Genomic DNA, 12486 nt, shown 5'->3' with positions numbered 1-12486 from the left:
TTCTCTTGTGTGATTGCCCTGGCCAGAACTTCCAATATTATATTGAATAGGAGGGGTGAGAGAGGGCATCCTTGTCTTTCACTGGTTTTCAGAGGGAATGCTTCCAGTTTTTGGCCATTCAGTATGACACTGGCTGTGGGTTTATCATAAATAGCTCTTATTATGTTTAGATATGTTCCACTGATACCTAGTTTATTGAGAGTTTTAGTTATTGAGAGTTTTAGAAAGGCTGTTGAATTTTGTCAAAGGCCTTCTCTGCATCTATTGAGATAATCATGTGGTTTTTGTCATTGGTTCTGTTTATGTGATGGATTACGTTTATTGATTTGCGTATGTCGAACCAGCCTTGCATCCCGGGGATGAAGCCAACTTGATTGTAATGGATAAGCTTTTTAATGTGCTGTTGGATTCAATTTGCCCATATTTTATTGAGGATTTTTGCACTGATGTTCATCAGGGATATGGCCATGGGTTTTTTAATAATTGGCTGTTATCATTTTGAGGTATGCTACTTCAGTGCTTCATCTGTTGATAATTTTTATCATGAAGGGATTTTGGATTTTATCACATTTTTTCTGCATCTATTGAGATGATCATATAGTTTTTGTTTTTAATTCTCTTTATGTGGTGAATCATACTTATTGATTTGTGTATGTTGAATGAGACTTGCATCCCAGGAATAAAACCTGCTTGATTATGATGTATTAACTTTTTGATGTGCTGAAGGATTCAGTTTGCTAGTACTTTGTTCAGGATTTTTGTGTCTTTGTTCATCAGGAGTATTGGTCTGAAGTTTCATTTTTTGTCTTGTCATTGCCAGATTTTGGTATTAGGCAGTTGCATGTTTCATAGAATGAATTTGGCAGAATCCCCACCTTCTTGATTTTCTTGAATAATTTCAATAGAATCAGCACAAACTCTTATTTCTACTGCTGGTAGAATTTGGCTGTGAAACCGTCTCATCCAGGGCTTTTATTGGTGGGTAGGTTTTGTATTACCAATTGAATTTCAGAGCTTAATATTGGCTGATTCAGAATTTTAATCTCTTCATGATTCAGTCTTGGAGGATTGTACGTTTTAGGAATTTATCCATTTCCTCTAGATTTTGACATTTGCATGCATAGAGTTGTTCATATTGTTCTCTGAGAATCTTTTGTATGTCTGTGAAATCAGTTGTAATGTGAAATCAGTTGTAAAGTCATGTTTATTATTTTTTATTTTACTTGTTTGGATATTGTCTTTTTTTCTTTGTTAATATAGCTATCAGTGTATCACTCTTGTTTACTTTTGAGGAACCAACTCAATTTCATTGACTTTTCAATGAATATTTGTATCTCAATTTCATTCATTTCTTCTGTATTTTGGTTATTTTTTCTGCTAACTTTGGGGATGGTTCATTCATTCATTCTTTTTTTTTTTTTTGGTAGGTTCTCTACGTTCAATGTCAGATTGTAATTTTAGATTTCTCTACCTTGTTCATGAAGAGGTTTAGCACTACAAACTTTATCACTGCTTTAGTTGCATCTCAGTGATTTTTGTATATTGTATTTCTATTTTCATTAATTTCAAATAATTTTTGTTTTTTGCCTTAATTTTGATGTTTAGCTGAGTTATTCAGGAGCAATTTGTTTGATTTCCATGAATTTCTGTAGTCTTTATAGATCTTCTTGATACTAAAATATGTTTTAATGTCATTGTGGTCTGAGAGTGTGCTTGTTGTGATTTCATTTTTTTGAATTCATTGAGACTTGCTTTATGATTGACCATATGGTCAATCCTGGAATACGTTCCATGTGCAGATGAGAAGAATGTATATTCTGTAGTGTTCAGTGGAACGTTCTGTAGATTTCTAATGGATCCAGTAGGTCAAGTGTCAAGTTTAAGTCTGAAGTTTGATTAATAGTTTTCTGCCTTGATGATCTGTTTACAGCTGTCATTGATGTGTTGAAGTGTCCCACTGTTATTTTGTGATTGTGTACCTCTTTTTGTAGGCCAAGAAGAACTTGTTTTATGAATCTGGGTGCTCCAGTGTTGGGTGCATATATATTTGGGATAGTTAATTCTTCTTATTGGATTATACTCTCTGTCATTATTTAATGTTCGTCTTTGTCTTTCTTCATTTTTATTGGTTTGAGATTTGTTTTATCTGATAGAAGAATATTGACTTCTGCTCTTTTTGGCTTTCTATTTGGATGGTAGATATTACTCTGTTCCTTTACTTTGAGCCTGTCGTTATTGTTAAATGTAAGATGAGTCTCTTGAAGACAGCAGATGGCTTGGGTCTTCTCTTTTTATCCAGATTACCCCTCTATGCCATTTAAGTGGGGACATTTAGCTGATTTACATTTAAGGTTAGCATTGATACTGTATTCATTAGTGTAATGGCCTGTAACTTATTTAACCACCATCTCCAGCCGCATAATTTATCGGTATCAGTATGAGTTTTTACCAATCCTAAAAAATGCAAGCCATTTTAAAATGCATTAACTTGCAAACTTTAGAATACAGCAACTCATTTATGAGTTTCCAGTATGAGGGCAGTGTGAAAAAGTCATGAATATGTTTACATATTTCTTGTAAATATCATTGTTCATGCATATCTAGTAGTTAAGAAAACTGAATTTACCTCCTGTTATGATAATTCTTATCTCTATTAAAATGTGTAGGTGTTCAGAACATTCATATGTTAACTTTTTCTATATCACTTATTAACTTACACTCACATACTTTGTTAGAAAAAAAATATATTAAAAGATGATCTACTGAACATAGAGTTAAACAATACCTCCTACATGGGGTTTTACTTTATTCATCAAATTCAGAGCTGAAAAGGAGAAAAAGTGTGACAACTGAAATTTTTAACTAGAATAAATGCCCTGATAGACATTTAAATACAATTTACATACAATGATGGGGATCTCAATCAATGTAGATGTGGAAACATCTCAGTAAATGAAGAATTTGAGTTGGCATTTGTATAGCAGTTTGAGAGCTTTGAATTTGAAATTTAATTCATTAACATAGATAATTTTGAGAGATATCAAAATGGAAAGAAAAAAATTGTAATTTTACTGATGAAGACACTAAGTGCTAAATGTTTTGTCTGATATATCAAAACTGATAAATACAGAGTAAAGATAAGAACTGAACACTTAACAGTACAATATAGTTTTCATGCTCTAATATTTCTATACAAACCATTTACTGGGTATTGAGATAAACACACATCCACACAGAATTTTAAGACTATGCAGAAGTTTCCACATATGGCGATCTCCTAAAAGCTTTAAATTGACATAGAGCAGTTATTTATCTTATTGTCTGTACTCCAGCTCCAGCTTTTGTTTACCAAGGAGAATCCAATGATTGATTTTGGAGTAGATGGGTATTTATAGGATTCCTTCATTCTATAAGATATTTCAAGTGGTTTTATTGCTGGCATACTATCTCAAGTTTACACTATAATTCAAAGAGTTCATGTCTTAGATTAAAAACAAAAGATCAAAAGATGATTGCCCACATTGCAGTTAAGACAGAAGCTAGAATCAGCAAGACTCTTTACAACACTTTTCACGTCTCAGAAACCACTACATTAGACTGATTCTAAACAAGAAACCATCTAATGCTTAAGATAAAATTCTTAGTTTTAATAAAAATTAATACATACCTATTTTACAAACATATTTAAATAAATTTATGTGTTACTAAATTAGTATGTTTTTATTTTATAAATATTTCTAAGAAATATATCCATATTCAATAATCAGTAAGAAAATAAATTATAATAATGCATACCAGTTCTGCAAACTGGGGATTGTGCTCTATACAGGTTATTAGTTGATCTCTATAGGACCATGAGTCATGAAAGCTAAAGACAATTTTGTAAATAGGCATAGTAAGAAGTCGTGATTTTGTCATTGTTGACTCACCATTTGAGGTTGTTTGGGAGGTGGTAACTCAGGCATACAGAGATAAGTATCCAAGTGTGTTCTTGTTATTTTACACTCTGTATTGATTGCTTACATGGCCTGAATTGAAATGGACTGTGAGACTAACATGGGCTTATTTGCCTGGCTGCTTGAGTGATTCAGATTAGGTTATTCAGCAGGAATACTCTGGCAGGAGGGAGCTCTAGGTCAATAGCCTGAAATTCAAACATAAGGACTCTCTAAATGAGAAGGTGCTTTAGGAGAAAAGAGAAGATACACATTTTTTCAGAGAAATCACCAATATATTTTCTGTTTTACAAGGATTGAAGAATTAAAAATGAGTAGGAACTTAGCATACATTTATCCATTACAAAAGTTGTTTCTGTAACCATTTTATCGCCACTTGCATCCTCCCTCTACCGACATTTTGTTCTATCATTTTTAGGGTGAGGTTGGGCCCTAAAAGAATTCTACCCATTTTCTTCCAGGCCTTGATACATTCATTCTGAAGATCATCACATCAAATTGCTAGAGCCCGGCCTACCCATAAGTGTACATAGCGTTTTCCTTGCCAGTATAATTCTAGTGACCACATAAGTTAGTAAAATCAGACCTTCTCTGGCTGAATGTGTAGAGACCCTTTCAAATATAATGTGCTCTGCAGTGTGTTTCTGTGGCAGTTTATTTTTTCTGAAGAAAAACTCAATATTTGCATCTTTATCACCTGGCCTATTTTTTAAAAAACACATGCAATATTACACTTGAATAACGGCTGGCTTAAGAACTGCACAAGAACCTCCATGGTAACTATTTTGGTGAAAAAATATTTCAATGACATTTTCATAAATCTGTTGTTACAGTGTGTAGCCTTCTGGAAATAGGTGACTCTATGGAGATAGAACATCATGAGGATTTAGAGGGCAAACGCTTTAACATACATGTAGGAGGAATGGTGTTTGGGAAGTAGGCTGGCAGTGTGTTTTCACTTTGATTAAGCTAATCTAAAGTTATGCCTCTATATGCAAGATGGACTCAAAGACTCTTTGGGTCTGTTCCACTTTTTGTTTTTATGAGGTATCCACATTGTGCTACTTAGGTTTACTAGTCACTGCAGCTTGCATGGTTGTAACATTTGTGGCAAATATATAGTCAAATTCAATCCTATCGGCACTTACACAAGGCTGGCTTCAATTCCAAATTCATGAACATCAGACTGGGTTACAATGAGGTGTTTTATTGTTGTTGTTGTTTTGGGAGAGGGATGTCCTAGTATTTATTAATTATATACCAGTGCTCTGAATCAACAGGAGATGTGGAGTTACTGTGCTGGCCAGGGTGATTGATGCTGACTGAGAAACAGAAACAGACAACTTTGGGGAGGTTAAGAAAAAACAGGTTGCAAGTTGGCAGGAATAGGCATAGAATGGGGACTTTGGTCCATCTATCTCTATAATCCAGTTTCCTGCCATTGTATCAAGCTATTTGAATTCGTTTGGGTTATCTAGAGAAACAGAACCAGTAGTAGATATATTCATAAAGATATTTATTATAAGGAACTGGCTCATGCAATTATGGAGACTGAGAAAATCCCAAGATCTACAGTTGGCAAACCGGAGACCCAGGAGAGGAGAGTTGATGGTATAGTTCCAGTTTAAGTTTAAGTCTGAAGGCAAAAGACTAATGTCCATGTTCCAACACAATGAGGCAGAAAGAGATAATTTTTCCTTCCTCAGCCTTTTTGCTACTTTGTTCTAATTGGGCCTTCAACTAATTAGATGAGGTCAACCCACTTGGGGGAGGGTAAGCTGCTTTACTCAGTCTACCAATTGTTTATCCTATCCAGAATCACCATCATAGAAACACACAGAATAATGTTTAATGAAATATTTGGGCACCAGGTGACCCAGTCAAGCTGACATACAAAATTAAATATCACAAGTCATTTCTTTATCTAGCTGACACCCATAAGCATGCCCTTAAACCACACTTAATGTCCAAATAAAAAAACAGGGTCATAATTTCTCCTACATGTTATAAATATCCTGCATACCACTGAAAGTGCAATAACCCTTTTCTCAGGACAGTAGGTAAAGTTCTTGAGTGACATTTACTCTTCTTGATGTCTTGTAACTTAAATATTACCATGTAAAATCAATAAATACTGTGATATAAAGTCAATACAGCTAATGCTACATGATAAAGGAATAAAAGAGGGCAAAAAAAAAACCCCACAAAGATTACATATGTATGTACACACAAACACACACACATATTTTAACAAAATGGGAAGATACTCATGATAATTACTTCCTTTGCTTGAATAAGTTGTCATATGGTCATAGCTGGAATTTATAACTACCGTCTTCCACTACCTATTCTATATTCTTTTGTGTCCAGCAAGTGCCTCAGATGGCTGTGTTCTTTATTTGAAGATATGACCCAAACTTTCATTTCTGAAGGATCCAGGTCATTAGTACTCCTGTTTGGATTTGGTTGTTGTAATTTTCCATTGACCTTAATCATTGATGGTAATACTAAGAGATGCATAAGGGATCTCATATATTTTGTACATACTCTTCTTTACCTCCATTGTGGAGTAGTTGTATATTTCCTTTTGGTAGTCAACATCAATCGCCTCATCAGCATAGAAACTCCCACCTTTTCTGTTGATTTAGAGCATGAGGAGTTCAGAGTGACCAGGAGGCGGGCGGTCTTAAATTCGAGTTCAGGGGAATCACTGTGTCTTGGAGTTGAAGTATTCCTTGCCTTAAAACTAAGACCTCTAGACCATCAGAGCATAAGGTCATGGGAACAGGAAGCAAAAACTTTGCTTGTGGGTAACCAGGGGTAACAGTGAGTAGTGCCACTCCCATTTCCACTATTTGATTCCTAGACCTATGAATTCTGGCAACAGGAAAAATAGCACCATATATTTGGACACTGAGGCAGAGTATATACAGCATTCTAGAAAACCTTGCTCCAATTATGGAAGTATTGCCCTGTAGCTGATGCTGTAACTGACTATTCAAAAGGCCATTCCACTGTTCCATCAAGCCAGCATTTTTAGGATGGTGGGAAACTTGAAGAGAACAGTGAGTTCTGTGAATGTTGACCCACTGCTACACTTTGTCTGTAAAGTGAGTTTCTTGATCTGAAACAATGCTGTTCAGAATACCATGACACCCTATGCAAGAATATACAGCATGCCCCAACCTGCTAGAAAACTGAAATACATTAGTGGTCAATGTAACAGTGGTCAAATGGTTGTAGATTTAAGGTTTCAAGTACCTGTTAAGGCATGAGGTGAATCATAAGTGGATTTTAAGCAGTAGTATGCTGGGAAATATTTAAAAGTTGGCTTCTGGGAGAAGAAAAATCAGTATACCAAACCTTGCTTTGTAGTGTTATATAGTCTAATTTTCATGGTGTAAATACTCATTCTGTGACTGATTCCAAGCTACCAAATGTACTTATTAAATGAAAAGTTGGAAAGTGATTTTTCTAGAGCAGTATGTTGTATGTCATTTCTACCATACAGTACAATAGACATAAATAATCTCAAAATAATAGTAAAATAGGTAATAGTAAATACTAAATAATAAATTCCAAGTAAAATGTAGTAAACTAAATAGAAACTGAATAGTTTTAAGTATTGCTTCCCTATGATATTATAACATACTTCACTATACATTTATATAATTTAATATTTAGTAATAGCTGTATTTAACATCAACTACACAAAAATTTTAAAAATTTAATAATTGCTTCATCCAGGTATAAGCCTTCTCCAACATATCACTGAATAAATGATGGTTTTATATTAATGCAAAAAAGATTATCTAGTTTTTCCTCGGCAAAAATAATAACCACATTATGATGAGGAAATTACCTGAATGGAAATGCAAATGACCCTTGAGAAAATGGAACTAATGTATAATATCCTGTGATAGTTTCCTAGGCTCTTGTGTGTAAATATTTAGGTAGCTTATCATGGGTGGTAGAATGCCAAGTCCCCACTGAAACATCACAGCACATCAATATCTTACTGAAGCATTTCTTCTTTTTCCCTACTGCTCCATCCCTTCCTCAGAATCATCCCTTTGATGCTCTAACTCTGGGTCACAAAAATTGCTAAATGGGAAGTGTAGTTCTTTGGAGGTAGGAAATATGAAGTTTCAACTTGGCTTTTCCACTAACTCCAAGTAAAAACTTGAGTAAAATGCAATCTTTCTGAGACTGGATTTGCTAAATTAAGAGAAGGCATTCACCAGATTAACCAGATGATCTCTAAAGTCTTCTAGTGTTAATACTGTATGATTAATATCTCTCAGAATATTTGGGTGATCAGATTGACTTTTGCTCACCATCATAGAAGTTAAACATAGGCCATCAATCAGATGGATACTCACAGTCTACTTCTTTTTTTAATTGTTGCCTGCATAAGTAGATCCAATCGAATATTTAGGAATTAAATTTGATTTGTACTGCTCTGGATGTAGTCAAGCAAACTGAACATCAGGATACTCCCTCAGTCCATTCCTATACATATTTTCTGCAATAATTCCCATATTGGTTAATAGTAAGCACATTTCCCTGATGATCTATGGAGAATTTGCGTGGAATAAAAGTTTGAAAAATACAACTGAATGACATTTAAGTTAAAATGCATTTTCTTAGGCTACAGGTGGTCACTAATATTAATGAAATATAGGCCACACCTGCTCATCTAATCTTAGCAAATATTATAGTAAATCCTTAGTAAATTCTACCAGCATTTAAGCAAACAAGAAGAAAATTTGTCCCTTAAATTATATGATTGGCTAGCCTTGAAATATCTAATTAGTTTTGAAAATATTCTTTCTAAAGATTTCATTTCTTAGTCTCTATGATTCAAATCTAATTTAATGGAAAATGTTTTTTCAGCAAAAATTGAAACTAGTTTTAATGAATACGTCTCAAAATAGTGAAACAACACATGTAAGGGCAAGCCAAAAATGTTCTCTTTTACAGGAATATACTGGAATATTGTTATTTATAGTGCTTTGGAAAAGAAATGAATTGGTTTATCTACTGCAGCTCACATATGAAAAACTGCTCACTTGTAAAGCAGGGTAATCTCACAACTCATGAGTATAGTTGTTTTAACATAGTCACAAAAAGCCAAACTAAATATAAACCTAGTTTCCAATATCTCCCAGTAAACCTTGTACCAGCCCATGTTTACAAATTAAAGACTGAAGTCACCTGTTGACATTTTCTTCATGGTATTATTTAATCCAGCTAATCTAATCTATCTGCTTACCAACTTGCTCACAATACTGGGCTAAGTACTTCAAGAAATAAAAAGCTGACCTCAAGTTTTCAATCTTTTTTAAAATTGATAACAAGGTAGACATGGAGTAACTAGAAAATGTAGCTACTTGCTAGCTAGGTGACTTTGGGACAATTAATTAAACATTCTAAACCACAATTACCCATCCTTAAAATGAGTATAATTATAGTATGTAAATTATTTATTTGATATAAGCATTAGATCAGAAAATATATTAAAAAGATATTTAGACCAACACTTGGAATATAGAAAGCTCTTGTGTTATTAGCATACTGTTAATATATACGTTACACACAAAGTGCGAGCAACTTGATATGAAGATCAAAGTAGTAAGAGATCACAACCAATCAGGAGTATCTTTAGCAAAGGTCTTTGGTTTGGACTTTAAATGATGAAAATAATTTTTATAGCAGAGATTTAGATTTGAATAACGATATGGTTTAGCTGTGACCCCACTCAAATTTCATCTTGAATTGTAGCTCCCATAATTTCCACTTGTTGTGGGAGGGACCCAGCGGGAGATATGGGAATCATGAGGACAGTTTCCCCCATACTGTTCTCATGGTAGTGAACAGGTCTCAAGAGATCTGATGGTTTTACAAGGTGTTTCCGCTTTTGCCTGGTTCTCATTCCCTCTTGCCTGCTGCCATGCAAGACATGGCATTGCTCCTCCTTTGCCTTCTGCCGTGATTGCGAGGCCTCCCCAGACAGTGGAACTGTGAGTCAATTAAACCTCTTTCCTTCAGAAATTACCCAGTCTCACGTGTGTCTTTAGTAGCGGCATGAGAACAAATACAAATAGGAAAATAGGACATTTAAAAAAGAAAATCTGCTATGAATCGAGCGATGGAGCTGAATGTAAAGGATATATTTGGAAATAGCAAAGTCCACTTTGATTGGAGCATGAGGTATTTGTTAGTATGTAAAATAAGGCAATCCAAGGTAACTTTGGTTTACATTGTGGAAAACTAAATGGTGAAGTTTGGAGGTTTTTTATTTTAAAGGAAAGAAGTGTTCACTGAACATTTTTTTCAGGAGGATGACATAAATGTAGATATGGTGTTTCTTTATTAAAGTATTGATAAGAATGAGATGAAGCAAATTATTGTAGTGTGGGGTACATTTTAGAAAGCTGTTTTAAAAGTTCAGGTAAGATAATAAGAACAGGTCTAATGGCAATGGAATGGAAAAATGGCTTTCAGAAGTGTAATCAGAATAAAAGAATAATTAGTTACAGATTTCTGAGAAGAGTTAAGGATGTTTGTAAACTCTGTTTATAAATGGTCCTATTTTCCAAAATAAGCTTGTTAAAAGAAGGCCAGGCACGATGGCTTATGCCTGTAACCCCAGCACTTTGGGAGGGTGAGGCAGGCGGATCACGAGGTCAGGAGATCAAGGCCATCCTGGCTCACACGGTGAAACCCCGTCTCTAATAAAAATACAAAAAAAAAAAAAAAAAAAAAAAATTAGCTGGGCGTGGTGGCGGGCACTTGTAGTCCCAGCTACTCAGGAGGCTGAGGCGGGAGAATGGCCTGAACCCGGGGGGCGGAGCTTGCAGTGAGCGGAGATCGCACCACTGCACTACTGCCTGGGTGATAGGGTGAGACTGCATCTCAGAGCTGGGGGCAAGAAAAAAAAGAAAGAAAGAAAGAAAAGAAGTTGCTGGTTTGTAGTCAGGGAAGATAATGAGATGAAATTTGCCTGTATCTGGTGTCCTATTAACACCTAGAATTTCCTTCCTATCTAATGCTTCTTCTCATTGAAATTGCTGTTTAATTCCCAGAATTCTGGCCGAGAAAAGAGGGGCATACTTAATCCTGCTTTGTGGCACAGTTAATGTGGATGCCTGACACAATTTCTACTTTCAAAAATGTGTTTGAGTGAATTTTGACACTCAAGCTGGAATGCCTGGAGAAACAGAACTAGAGAAAACCAGAAAAAGCCAGTCTTCAGAGAGAATTAATAAAAAATCTAGTGTGTGGAGAGAAAGAGATGAGAAACCATTCAGCATTAGAGATGAGAGAGAGTATTCTTGGTTTGTGAACTTCCAGTTTAATAAAAATGTTTTTATTAGTACATATTTGTACATACTTATGGAACACAAGTGGTATTTTGATACCTGCAAACAATGTGTAATGATATCCTAAATATCCATCACCTCAAACATTTATCATTTCTTTATGTTGGGAACATTTCAAATATTATTTTCTAGTTATTTTAAAATATTAAAGATCTAAAGACACAAATACCATTTGACCTGGAAATCCTTACCCAAAGGAATGTAAATCATTCTGTTACAAAAACACATGCACGCATATGTTTATTGCAGCACTATTCACGATAACAAAGACATGGAATCAACCTAAATGCCCATCAATGATAGACTGGATAAAGAAAATATGGCATAAATATACTATGAAATACTATGCAGCCATTAAAAAAAAAAAAAACAAAAAAAAACCCAAAAAAAACCAAGATTGTGTCCTGTGCAGAAACATGGGGGGCCTTTATCCTTCGGAAAGTAACACAAGAACAGGAAACCAAACACTGCATTTTCTCACTTACAGGTAGGAGCTAAATGATGAGAACACATGGACAAATAGTGAGCAACACAAACTGGAGCCTTCCAGAGGGTGGAGGGTGGGAGGAGGAGGAGGGTCAGGAAAAATAACTAAGGGGTACTAGGCTTAATACCTGGATAATGAAATCATCTGTACAACAAACCCCTATGACACAAGTTTAACTATGTAAAGAACATGCTTTTGTACCTCTGAACTTAATATAAAAGTTTAAAAAAATTAAAAACATACAACATATTAACTATAGTCACTCTACTGTGCTATCAAATAGTAAAACTTAGTTCTTCTATGTAAATATATGTTTGTTCCTATTAATCAACCCTTCTTCATCCCCTTCCCACCCTGAACACATACCCTTCCTAACCTCTGGTAACTACCGTTCCACTCTACCTCCATAAGACTAAGATTTTAAACTCCCACATATGAGTGAAAACATGTAATATTTGTTTTAATGTGCCTGGCTTATTTCACTTAACATAGTGACTTCCAGTTCCATCCACATGTTGTTGAAAATGACAGAATTTCATTCTTTTAAATGGCTGAATAATATTCCATTGTGTATAGATACTACATTTTCTTTATCCATTCATCCATTTGTGGACACTTATGTTCCTTCCATTTTTATAAGAGCTTTACTTGGCTATTG

This window comes from Macaca mulatta, chromosome 5, assembly GCF_049350105.2.
Source record: "Macaca mulatta isolate MMU2019108-1 chromosome 5, T2T-MMU8v2.0, whole genome shotgun sequence".
Taxonomy (NCBI): Eukaryota; Metazoa; Chordata; class Mammalia; order Primates; family Cercopithecidae; genus Macaca; species Macaca mulatta.
Note: the sequence above shows the minus strand (reverse complement) of the source record.